Genomic DNA, 7,834 nt, shown 5'->3' with positions numbered 1-7,834 from the left:
ATTCATTCATCTCCACCACATTCACTCTCATAACCATCCCATCACATGTATTCTATCCACATTATATCACATCACTTCTATCCACATCATATCTCATTCATACACATCTCATCTCATTCATTCTATCCACATCATATCTCATTCATACACATCTCATCTCATTCATCCACATCCATCCAATCGTTCACATGTACGACTACTCACATGTATCCATACATTCATATCTATTACTTCACATCCACATATATTCATGTCACATCACATTCTTTCACCACATACACATCCACATCCATTCTTTCACATACATCCACATCCATTCTTCACATACACATTCACATCCATTCTTTCACACACTCATTCACATCCATTCTTCACATACACATTCACATCCATTTTCTCACATACATTCACATACATCCACATCTATTCTTTCACATACATATCCACATCCATTCTTCCACATACATCCACATCCATTCTTTCACATACATATCCACATCCATTCTTTCACACATCCACATCCATTCTTCACATACACATTCACATCCATTTTCATCACATATCATCCACTCACATCCCATATCATTCATTTACATCCTGATTCACATAACATCACATCTCATTTATTCATTCACATCTATCTGATTCACATCACATCTCATCACATCTCATCACCTCACATCTCATCACCTCTATTCACATCCAATCCATCCATCCATTCATTCACATCCATCTGATTCACATCACATCTATTCACCTCACATCTCATCACCTCTATTCACATCACATCACATCCATCCATTCATTCACATCTATCTGATTCATATCACATCTCATCACATTTGTTCACCTCACATCTCATCACCTCTATTTACATCACATCCATCCATCCATTCATTCATATCTATCTGATTCACATCACATCTATTCACCTCACATCTCATCACCTCTATTCACCTCACATCTCATCACCTCTATTCACATCACATCACATCCATCCATCCATTCATCCACTCATTCACATCTATTCATAGAATTTAAACATAGAATTTAAGAGAATTCTAATTTTGATATAAAAATTCTTTATGCATCTAATTATGCATAAAAATCAACTTTAATGGGAATACCACTTTTGAAATAAAAATAAATCCTTTACGCATCTTTCTATGCATAAAAATCAATTTTAATGAGAATAACACTTTTGAAATAAAAATAATTCCTTTATGCATCTTTCTATGCATAAAAATCTATTTTAATGAGAATAACACTTTTGAAATAAAAATAATTCTTTTATGCATCTTTCTATGCATAAAAATCAAATTTAATAAGAATAACACTTTTGAAATAAAAATAAATCCTTTATGCATCTTTCTATGCATAAAAATCAATTTTAATGAGAATAACACTTTTGAAATAAAAATAATTCCTTTATGCATCTTTCTATGCATAAAAATCAATTTTAATGAGTAACATTTTCGAAATGCATAAAAATCAAATTTAATAATTAATATCAGTGATATCTATGCATATTCATAGGTGAATATGTACATGGAGTAATCAGAATGTTTCTTTTAGATGCAAAAATGGTGGGAATTACTCTTTTGGAATAACATAAAAACAAACTTTCTTTTCCACAAAATTTTAGAAAATTTTGCCATAACCTCCTTTGTATGACTGACCATTTCTCATTTTTATCATTCTTTAATTGACTTAAATTAACCCAAATTAGATTCATAGAACTCTAATCTACACAATTTTCTAAATTCAAGAGAGTAAACAATAAGAAGAGTTTGATTAATCCATTAGTTAATCTATCTAGGATTAAGAAAGGCTGGAATGTAAAGAAGAGAAGGGGGTGGCCTTTTTATCAAAGGCATAGCATTTGAATTTAATTCAATCAACTGTAAAACATGAAAATCAAGAAAACCATAGATTTAAAATTAAACAAGTAAGAAAATTAACTTACATAGAGCTTGTAAGCTCTCCTTTGGCTTGAGGGATTGAGGGTTTTACTCTTGTTTGAAGCAAGAGTGGCCACCAATTCACTTTGGAGAGGATTAGGCCAAAAATAGTTGAATTATTAAAAAAATTCAATATAAATGCTCAAGATAGGAGTAGAGTAACAGTGCATAAACACCATTAAGCTTTTACAAAGGGGGAGGCTTCTATTTATAGGAAACAGTGAGCCTCTAACCAAGCAAACTGATTCTAGAATTTTCCAGATCAGTTTGGTCAATTTTTTTACCCTTTTTGTTTAGCTTACTTTTTGGATCTAGTTGAAACAGGAGAGAGGAGAGATAAAAATATCTCATTATTTTTTAGTTTAAAACTCCTCCACACATGTGAAATAGGTGCCTCCTTCATGAGGGGAGATCCCCACACTAGGGTGTCAAAAATGCATCATTTCCTCTAAATATCTCTTAATTTTTAACTAATAAACCTTGTACTCAGTCAACTCTTCATCTTATGTGAGCATCTACTCATTTTTGGGGGGTTTTTCTTTTATTCTTTAATTTATCTCCTCCCTACATTTGCATTAATCTTAGTGGTCCATAGGAACCTTAATTGGACCATAATCCAAAAATTTTTGAAAATCTGGACCCTTAGGCTAAGGTCCTTTATACCTATTTTCAATTAATTCCAATTGCACATTGGAAAGTTCTTTTTGAATTTTTGTTTCAGGGGAAACCATTTTAGACACTAGGAGGATTTTTATATCCAAAAATATCTTAATTTTGAATTACCTCCCTCGAAACATTTTCTCTCTCCAGGCAAAAACAGGGTAAAACAGGATCTTTCTTTTATTTCAAAGGGGGAATAATTATAAGATCAGAAGGGGAGGTTCTTACACCTGTACACCTCAAAAACTAGAGGGAGGAATCTTACAGTAACCTTGTGAGCTCGTCAGGAAAGATGTCAGCAGAGAATTCTTAGAGCCAAGAGGGTTCTATTTCTTTACTAGGTTCATCAACTTTGTTGAGCTTAACTAGGAAAACTTGATGTCCCCTACGTGCTCCTTTGAGAAGATGCTTTTCTTTGACTACCCTAGACTTAGGTTTACTTGTCTTTCTCTGAACTAATACTACTTGGCCATGCTCATTTTTAAAAGTGATACTCCCCTAGCTATAGTGAATACTAGCATTGTTTGCAATTAACCAATCCATTCCAAGGATCCCATCATAAATTCCTAATGGCAAGACTCTAAAATGACCATGAGTTTGCTCACTACCCAATTCAAAATCAAGGTTTCCTACAGAATGTTGAGACACTACTTCCTTCCCACTAGCTAGTTCTACAACCATTCTTCTAGCTTGTTTTTGACCCAAGTTTAATTTTTGTAAACACCTTGGGGAAAGAAATGAATGGGTACTTCCACAATCAATCAAAAGCTGGAATAGCTTACTGTGATGAGTGGCTGGGGTTTGAATAATAGCAAATTGTTGATTTGGACCTTGATGTTCTACCGTCGCATGGACGGTGGCACGTTCTTCTTCAGCTATGTCCAGAGTTGGTTCTTCGCTTATAGCACATGCGGTCTGAGAAACTGCTCCCGCGGCTCTACCACGTCCACCACCTCTTACACCTTGATGGATGGGGATTCCACGGCCTTGATTTGATCTATCACTTTGAGGTAGAGATGATGCTATCTTGGGACAGTTGGTCCTGAAGTGTCCCAACACATTACATTCGAAACAGAGAGGGGCCTCTCTAGAAGAAGCAGCATACGAGAGGGGAACAAAAGAGTTGGTTTGCCACCCTCGGTTGTAGTAGGGAGTATTCTTCCGGGGTTTCTTGTAAGATTGATCTTTAGGGTTTGCTTCTTCAGGGTAAGATCTCTTCTAAGGCTTAGCTTTACTAGACTTTAGCTCTTTCACAAGAGGCTTTACTTGTATAAGAGCACCTTGCAATGTGCTTCGCCTCATTGCTTTGAGGCGAGAATCCAAGGGTTCATTAAAGCCTTGGCAGAAACAAGTTACTTGTTGGGAATTCATCATGGCCGGGGCATACTTCCGGAGAGTGATGAATTTAGAATAGTATTCTTCCAAGGTTAAATTGAGCTTCTTGAGACTAAAAAAATCATTCATCTTGATGGATTCATATGATGGTGGGAGATATCGTTCCCTCACAGCCTGCTTGATATCCTCCCATGTTTGGGAGTGTTCAATGACTCCTTTGTCACGGCACCATTGCTTCCACCAAAGCTTAGCATCCCAGTGAGTCGAAATCGTGCAAGCATGGACTGGTTTGCCGTTCTAGTATCGGCAGAGCTGAGAAATAATCATCCATTGCTTTGATCCAAACATCAGCATCCTTCTCAATCTTTGAACCTTCCCCCTTAAAGGAGGGAGGTTGCATTTGCTTGAATTTTAGGATTACAAGACTCGTGCTTAACGCTCATGCTTTTAAAAGTAAAACTTTGAAATCAATTTATTTCTCAAATATTTACAAGGATAAGTTTTATTACAAAGGTTTGAGACTAATATAATTAGTCTTATTCATCGTAAAAGAAAAATCCTTGGCTTAACTAGACATGAGACTAGAGCAGTCCACATAGGTGAAATATGGGGGTTCTGCCGTAGTTTCTAAAACATGGAAGACTGATGGTAAGGGTGGTAGACTCTAGATTGGGCTGTGTCCCAAAATGGCTACCCTGTCGGTGGGTAAGACCTGCATTACTTGGTCATATAACCAGTGGTCTATGGTATGTGATTCCCATCTATGGTCACAGAACTGTCAGGCCTGGGAGTACCCATGAACCAAAATAAACAGACCATCTTCAACTTTTCGATCCAACGAATCCGCTTTAAATCGGTGGTGATGTTCCCATTTCAGTCTGCTCTGATGAAAAAATACCTCGGCCCACGATTCCAAAGGTGATCTCTAACCCACCCTCTTTGGATACGAGAGGTATGAGGGAGGACAATCTCTCAAGTATCTGCACCATAGTATCACGAAACTCAAAATTTGAAGAGAGAGACATGCCGTCTGGAAGATGCACTGGAAGACTAAGGATCTTGAGTAGGCGTCACCCTCTTCCTACAATCATTCAATCACCAATTCAAGTTGTTCTAATAAGTTATTTTCTCAATCAGCATTAGATAAAACATATATTCCAAAACAATCTTAAGTAATAAGTCCTAGGAACTAAGATCGGCTCTGATACCAATTGTAAGGTCCCCCCTTCCTAAATAGGAAAAACCTTTAAGATAGTCTACTAAGTTTAACTTGGGATAATTTCCTACTCGTTCGACACCTTGACCATGTAAGATACAAGGATACGATTAGTAGGTATGACCTAGTTCTATCACGCAGGGGGAGTGTCACGTAGGCTATAACGCCTGTGACCGACCGCGGCAGACCGGATGGCCAGACGGGGCTTTAGCGTCAACACCTCGGCCAGAGCGCCGAGGACGTGGCCATCCACCAGGGTTCAGTGGGAGAGGACGCCCATGCAGAGTCATGGGCGGCCAAGCTAGTGTGGATAGTAGGCCACACACTAACATTTGTATCAGAGCTTGGCGTCGGGATCGCAAGTGGCGTGTGAAGCAGGCCCAGCTGTTTAATGATTGGCTCTTCTTAAGGGGGAGTAATGTCACGTAGGCTGTAACGCCTGTGTGACCGACAACGGTAGACCGGATGGCCAGACGGGGCTTTAGCGTCAACGCCTCAGTCAGAGCACCGAGGACGTGGCCATCCGGGGTTCAGTGGGAGAGGACGCCCATGTGGAGTCATGGGCGACCAGGCTAGTGTGGATGGCAGCCCACACACTATATAGCCTGGGGGATGAGGGGCAATCCTCATTCTTCCTCTATGGTTGGGTGGTGAGCCAGAGGCCGCCGTCCCCTCCTGTCGTCCACACTAGCCTGGCCGCCCATGACTCCGCATGGGCGTCCTCTCCCACTGAACCCCAGATGGCCACGTCCTCGGTGCTCCAGCCGATGACGCGAAAGCCCCGTCTGGCCGTCGGGCGTTACAGCCTACGTGACAGGGAGCGTGGTCTTTTTAAAGGATTTCTAAAATCAAACCACTCATAGAGTGATCGACATTAACTCGGGCAACCTCTATTCTTGACTTCTAGAAACAACGCTTTTTTCCTCATCTATGCAAGGCACAGCCGCTGACCTAGTCCTCTAGAGTAGGGTTTCCCAGGGATTTATTTATCTAACGTAGAGCTTTAATTAATTTATTGAAAAGTTACCCAACTAATCAAGTACACCCGTCCTCCATAGGATGTTGCCGTCAGGGCATTCCATCCTCCCACTTTCCACCCAACTCACGCGTCAATTTATTTTCTAATTAATCCTACCACACTGTTTGACATAAATAAACAAGTTCCTTAATTCAAGGCCTTACACATGGTTCGTTTAAAAAGTCTTTATCAATGATACACAATGTTTATAAACAAAGGATTTTTAAATAAATAGATACAATGTTCAAAATTATTCATAGCCAAATCCAAGCTCTTTACTTTATTCTGCCAATGATCCAAAATTCGGTCTTTCAGCCTCTATAGACTGGGCAATTCCTACGGGACCATACACCTCATCATCGGCAACTGGCGCGACGAGGACTCAAGTTGGCATGTTGCCCTCTCAGGCTCCTTCGCTTGATCCTCCCGCCCCTCACAAAGGGATGTCTACACGCTAGGGAGGGCTTATTCATCGCACTAGCTTGGGCCCGCAGAACTAGGTAGCATCACAATATTCACCTCCATTGGTGAAATCTTATTCTCCCAATGGTACACGAGGGATACCTTGGGTTGACTCCAGGCCTCGCTAACGTCGCCGCCTGGGTACATAAGCACGAAAATGGGATTAGCGTCAAGGCGAGGAGAAGATATACCTGTACTTCTTAACTCAATCAAGATAACAATTTACAAACTGAATCTGCACATTCAGTAAGAGATGATCCAACTCATCACCTCTCAGCTTATTCACATTACACACAGACCAACACATGCAGACACATTTATGCATTGCATCTGAAACCTCTAAATGAGAGTGAAATCTTCTGAAAGACAATGGCATTCCTAGTGCACCAGATTTCCCACAGAAAACAAGCTTTGATAATGCTAAATAATAACCTTGCATTTTCCTCATCGAAGGACCATTTGCCAAGGATCCAATCCCCCCACTGCTCGACCCATTTGGCAATCCTTACCCAGGCCCCTCTGATGGCCGGGCATTCCCAAAAAAGCATGTCTGCCATCCTCGAATGAAGACCTGCACACCTGGGACGGCTTCCACTAGAGATGTTTTTTTTTTCTTTTTGCAGTTTAGATCCAATGGGGAGAGCTTAGATCCAATGGGGAGAGCCCACATGCCAACCCTCCATAGAAACACTTGAAATCTCTTTGGAATCTGACTTTCCAAGAGCAACTTCCATTTGGTTTTTCAACAGGGAGGACTCCAATTCATTCTCCAGATCTTATTGCAATATTCCACATTGGCATCCCCACATATCATCACAGAGTAAAGATCTCTGGTTTTGCCATTTGCTAGCTTAACCCCATTAATCCAAGTCCAATCTTTAATCCAAGAAGATTCATCAACAGCAGTGGAGCACTACCCCCTTTGGATTAGATCAAGGGTCTGGGTCAGCAGATCTCTCTCTACTAGAGAGATGAAATTCCCAAGTTAAGTGATCCAAGTCTTTCCACCCCACCACATCCCAATCCCAACAGTCATTCAAACACCTTAATCCTTTATTGTTTAACTTCTTAGCAGAGGTAATGTCAAGTAGACCCAAGAGGGGGTTGAATTTATGTGTCCACCATATCCCCAAGCTGAGCATAGAATTACCAGTCACTCTGCGCCCCCCATCCCAAGTCATC

Source organism: Cibotium barometz, chromosome 21, assembly GCF_041138505.1.
Source record: "Cibotium barometz isolate CiBa-2024 chromosome 21, ASM4113850v1, whole genome shotgun sequence".
Taxonomy (NCBI): Eukaryota; Viridiplantae; Streptophyta; class Polypodiopsida; order Cyatheales; family Cibotiaceae; genus Cibotium; species Cibotium barometz.
This window is presented reverse-complemented; position numbering follows the sequence as displayed.